The sequence below is a fragment of the Scyliorhinus torazame genome, chromosome 5 (genome assembly GCF_047496885.1).
Source record: "Scyliorhinus torazame isolate Kashiwa2021f chromosome 5, sScyTor2.1, whole genome shotgun sequence".
NCBI classification, from domain to species: domain Eukaryota; kingdom Metazoa; phylum Chordata; class Chondrichthyes; order Carcharhiniformes; family Scyliorhinidae; genus Scyliorhinus; species Scyliorhinus torazame.
In genome coordinates this window covers 302311512-302317511 of record NC_092711.1, presented here as the reverse complement: position 1 = coordinate 302317511, position 6000 = coordinate 302311512, and positions in this window count along the sequence as shown.

The following is a 6000-nucleotide window of genomic DNA, read 5'->3' as shown; positions in this document are numbered from 1 at the left end:
TTGCGGACTGAGAGATGCCACACAGGTCCCCTGTTGATCCTTGGAAAGAATTAGGGAAAACAAATTGAATGCTGATGTCACCTTCAAAGCCACTAGCAGAGGGAAGCCTCCAACTCTGTGTGGCATCAGGTCCCCCGGAGATCGCACAAGCCCACGGATCAGTGGTCCCCGATCGTTAGCCTGACAGTCCCTGGGACCTCCCCGGTGAAAGATCCTCCCGCCCCCCACCAGGCCGGCCTCTGACTGAGTCCGCAGCTGCCGCTGACCGTTCCTGACAGGCAAAACGCGGGGGGGAACCTCTGTCAATGGCTCCCTACCCCTGCGCGATGTGTTGAGCCGGTTTTCGGCATCAATGCCCATTCTCCGCCCCAGCGCCGGTCGCTATTTCGGCGCAGAGGCTCGGAGAATCCAGCGCAAGGTCTCTGGAGAAACACAGATGTGTCCGACACTGCGCCTGACTCATTTTACATTGCAGATTTGTTTGACGATAAACCCTCAATCCAACAAGGTGCTTCCGCTGTCTGGGCCTCCTTCTCACCCTCCTGTTCATACTCAGGCTCCTCTCGGCCATATCCCTCAGGTGATGCCTCCAGCCAGAGTTCAATGCCGCAGTGCCTGTCTCTTCTTTGCCTCCTCCATTAGATGGGGACTCTGAGAAATACAGTATTGACTCCTGGCTCCATTAGTTCTCGTGCCTTTGTTCTGAAATTAAACATCAAACACAACAGTGGTTAAAGGGTGCAAACAGGGAAGTTCTAATGGAGAGACCTATGAGAGATGTGGGGCTCCAAAGCTTTAGGTGTCTTGATTGCATTGTGCCTGATGCAGCCTTACCCCTGAGATGCTAGCACACACATAGAGGCAAGAAACATTCCATTCCAGAGATGGAAGACTTCCAGGTGGTGAGAAGGTGTAAATAAAATGATTAAAGCAAAGCAGTCGAATCTTTGAAGCAGCATACCTTTCATTTACTCATGGTCGCTGAGTGGAATCCACTTGGCCATTGATGAATGGCATTCATTGTTAACCTGTGATTGTCCTTCACTGCTGGGATGATAGATATGATACAGCTGTGCCCCTTCACTATTTCCTTCGCTCTCCCAGACTGCATTCCTACCTTCAACTCTGTCAATGATGAAACTTTGATGTGAGACTATTGAGTTCTGCCCACCCTTACAGTGCTGAATGAATTATTTTTCTGTTGCTTCCTGTGCAATGAGGTCTCCTCTCTATTTTAACTGACCTGGATCCTGTCCATTGTAGCTGCACCAACAATTGAATGTGCGTCCCAAGATGGAACCCCATTGCCCAGCTTGGCAGTCCTCCCACACTGCCTCATAACCCTCCCAGACAGAACCGATCTTCCTTTCATTTTTGCACGATGCCATTGTTATGGGACCTCAAAATGGTGCTGCTACACCTGTACTTCAGGACCGAGTTCAGTCCTCCTTCCCTCACACCGACATCTGATTTACCTGCAGCCTCACAATGTGCAGGTAGAATTGCCTCCAGTTATTCTCCAACCTCCCCCACTCATACTGGATCCACTGTTGTGGTGGACCCTCCTCCCTGAGCCCGTCATCTGTGAAGTGCCTATGTCCAATGTGGACCTGTACCTAACCCATCTGGAGGCTGTGTGCACCGTTACCTGCAGGCTGACCGCCTCCCCCCCCCAATCACATTGAGAGTTTCACATTCCCCCCCACTCCTTCCACCATGTAGTTATGTCTTTCCTATCTACAGGCTGCAGATGCCCCAGTCACCATCACCATTCCCTCTGCAGCCCAGTACTGAGCCAGTAAAGCACAGGGATAGTGAATGATACTGAGCCCTGCACACCAAGCTGTGATTTTTGTCCTGTGGAGAACTCTTGCTCTTGCTTCCCTTGTATTCGTAGGAGAGGAATCTAATACAGTGTTTTTTAAAACTTTTGTGCCTGGTACCCATTTTTTACCAACCAGCCAACCTTCACGATCGAAAATTCACAGCCCACCATTTTCACTTTCACGATCTCACTCGCTTTGTTATTCAATGCCAGATTTCTGATAATGACCAGCTGATGATTTAAGATCTCACTGCAACCGTTGAAAAAAATTAAGAGGTTTGTCCTCGAACTCACCATGTTTAATCTTCAAGTGTCTTTGAGGTTTTGAGGGGTTTAACCTTTCATTTGTCAGTGCTTCTTTGCATATAACACACATCAACTGTGAATCCTGATTTTCAGCGGCACAATTAATAACCCATACCTCAAGTAATCATCTTTAGGATGCTTTGTTCCTGTTTTCAGCTTCCTCTTCATGTGTTGTTTTCCAGAGGCCCTGGCAGCTACAAAATGGAGGAATTGCTCTCGCGCCCAGAACACGTGACGTCAGCGTACAACGTACAGGCTGCAGATGCCCCAGTCACCATCACCATTCCCTCTTGTGACCTGCTCTCTGCTGCCGCTTCCAATGGGAGGACTCTGTCGTTTGATGAAAAAAACTGGCCCTGGACAGCGTGCTGACGTCAGAAGGAGGGAGTCCACCCCGCTGAGCTCCGGGCCTGCGCACTGCTGGGTCTGGCATGAATGCGCGGGATGGACAGCAATCTCAAAATTCCGTCGCACCGACATTTTTAAAAGCCGGTCGCTGCCTTTGGGTGTTCCTCCCGCGATTGGGAATGGCAAGACCGATCGCGCCGCGACCCTCACGAAACCTGACAGCGACCCACCTGTAGGTCACGACCCTGAGTTTGAAAACCCCTGATCTAATACAATGCAGATGCAAGCACCTATGGGGATCGCAACCCTCTTTATGTGGCCTGATGTCATATTTTGTTTTATAATGCTCCTGTGAAGCACCCTGGGAAAATGTATGATGTTAAAGGCGTTTATATTAAGGTGAGTTGTTAAGGGTGTTGCGAAGGAATGGGTCTGGTCATGTTACCTAACTCCATTCAATTGGAGTGTGCCGTAACACGTGTCCTTTACGGGGAAGTTTATGCAGAAACTCTTCGACCAGAAATCCATCAGGATGCGGTCTCCATGTACACCCTCAAGACCTTAGAACATAGAACATAGAACATTACAGCGCAGTACAGGCCCTTCGACCCTCGATGTTGCGCCGACCTGTGAAACCACTCTAAAGCCCATCTACACTATTCCCTTATTGTCCATATGTCTATCCAATGACCATTTGAATGTCCTTAGTGTTGCCGAGTCCACTACTGTTGCAGGCAGGGCATTCCACGCCCTTACTACTCTCTGAGTAAAGAACCTACTCTGACATCTGTCTTATATCTATCTCCCCTCAATTTAAAGGTATGTCCCCTCGTGCTAGACATCACCATCCGAGGAAAAAGACACTCGCTGTCCACCCTATCCAATCCTCTGATCATCTTGTATGCCTCAATTAAGTCACCTCTTAACCTTCTTCTCTCTTACAAAAACAGCCTCAAGTCCCTCAGCCTTTCCTCATAAGATCTTCCCTCCATACCAGGCAACATTCTGATAAATCGCCTCTGCACCCTTTCCAATGCTTCCACATGCTTCCTATAATGCGGCGACCAGAATTGCACACAATACTCCAAATGCGGCCGCACCAGAGTGTTGTATAGCTGCAACATGACCTCATGGCTCCTAAACTCAATCCCTCTACCAATAAAAGCTAACACACCGTATGGCTTCTTAACAACCCTCTCAACCTGGGTGGCAACTTTCAGGGATCTATGTACATGGACACCGAGATCTCTCTGCTCATCCACACTGCCAAGAATCTTACCATTAGCCCAGTACTCTGTCTTCCTGTTATTCCTTCCAAAATGAATCACCTCACACTTTTCTGCATTAAACTCCATTTGCCGCCTCTCAGCCCATCGCTGCAGCTTATCTATGTCTCTCTGTAACTTGTAACATCCTTCCACACTGTCCACAACTCCACTGACTTTAGTGTCATCTGCAAATTTACTCACCCATCCTTCTCCGCCCTCCTCCAGGTCATTTATAAAAATGACCAACAGCAGTAGCCCCAAAACAGATTCTTGTGGTACACCACTAGCAACTGTACTCCAGTCTGAACATTTCCCATCAACCACCACCCTTTGTCTTCTTCCAGCTAGCCAATTTCTGATCCAAACTGCTAAATCACCCTGAATCCCATGCTTCCGTATTTTCTGTAGTAGCCTACCATGGGGAACCTTATCAAACGCTTTACTGAAATCCATATACACCACATCAACTGCTTTACCCTCATCCACCTGTTTGGTCACCTTCTCAAAGAACTCGATAAGGTTTGTGAGGCACGACCGATCCTTCACAAAACCGTGTTGACTATCTCTAATCAAATTATTCCTTTTGAGATGATTACACATCCTATCTCTTGTAAATCTTTCCAAGATTTTTCCCACATCAGAAGTAAGGCTCACTGGTCTATAGTTACCGGGGCTATCTCTACTCCCCTTCTTGAACAAGGGGACAACATTTGCGATCCTCCAGTCTTCTGGCACTATTATTGCAGACAAAGATGACTTAAAGATCAAGGCCAAAGGCTCAGCAATCTCCTCCCTAGCTTCCCAGAGAATCCTAGGATAAATCCCATCTGGCCCAGGGGACTTATCTATTTTCACACTTTCCAGAATTGCTCACACCTCCTCCTTATGAACCTCAAGCCCTTCTAGTCTAGAAGCCTGAATCTCAGTATTCTCCTCGACAACATTGTCTTTTTCCTGTGTGAATACTGACGAAAAATATTCATTTAGCACCTCTCCTATCTCCTCGGACTCCAAGCACAACTTCCCACTACTGTCCTTGACTGGCCCTACTCTTACCCTAGTCATTCTTTTATTCCTGACATATCTATAGAAAGCTTTAGGGTTATCCTTGATCCTACCTGCCAAAGACTTCTCATATCCCCTCCTGGCTCTTCTTAGCTCTCTCTTTAGGTCCTTCCTAGCTAACTTGTAACTCTCGAGCGCCCTAACTGAACCTTCATGTCTCATCTTTACATAAGTCTCCTTCTTCCTCTTGACAAGTGTTTCGACTGCTTTAGTAAACCACGGTTCCCTCACTCGACCACTTCCTCCCTGCCTGACAGGTACATACTTATCAAGGACACGCATTAGCTGTTCCTTGAACAAGCTCCACATTTCCATTGTGCCCATCCCCTGCAGTTTTCCTCTCCATCCGATGTATCCTAAGTCTTGCCTCATTGCATCATAATTGCCTTTCCCCCAGATATAACTCTTGTCCTGCGATATATACCTATCCCTTTCCATTACTAAAGTAAACGTAATCAAATTGTGGTCACTATCACCAAAGTGCTCACCTACCTCCAAATCTAACACCTGTCCTGGTTCATTATCCAGTACCAAATCCAATATGGTCTTGCCTCTCGTTGGCCTATCTACATACTGTGTCAGGAAACCCTCCTGCACACATTGGACAAAAACGGACCCATCTAATGTACTCGAACTATAGCGTTTCCAGTCAATATTCGGAAAGTTAAAGTCCCCCATAACAACTACCCTGTTGCTTTCGCTCCTATCCAGAATCATCTTTGCAATCCTTTCCTCTACATCTCTGGATCTTTTCGGAGGCCTATAGAAAACCCCTAACAGGGTGACCTCTCCTTTCCTGTTTCTAACCTCAGCCCATACTACCTCAGTAGACGAGTCCTCATCAAACGTCCTTTCTGCCACCGTAATACTGTCCTTGACTAACAATGCAACCCCTCCCCCTCTTTTACCACCTTCCCTGAGCTTACTGAAATATCTAAATCCCGGCACCTGCAACAACCATTCCTGTCCCTGCTCTATCCATGTCTCCGAAATGGCCACAACATCGAAGTCCCAGGTACCAACCCATGCTGCAAGTTCACCCACCTTATTCTGGATGCTCCTGGCATTGAAGAAGACACACTTTAAACCACCTTCCTGCCTGCCGGTACACTCCTGCAACTTTGAAACCCTACTCATGACCTCACTACTCTCAACCTCCTGTATACTGGAGCTACAATTCAGGTTCCC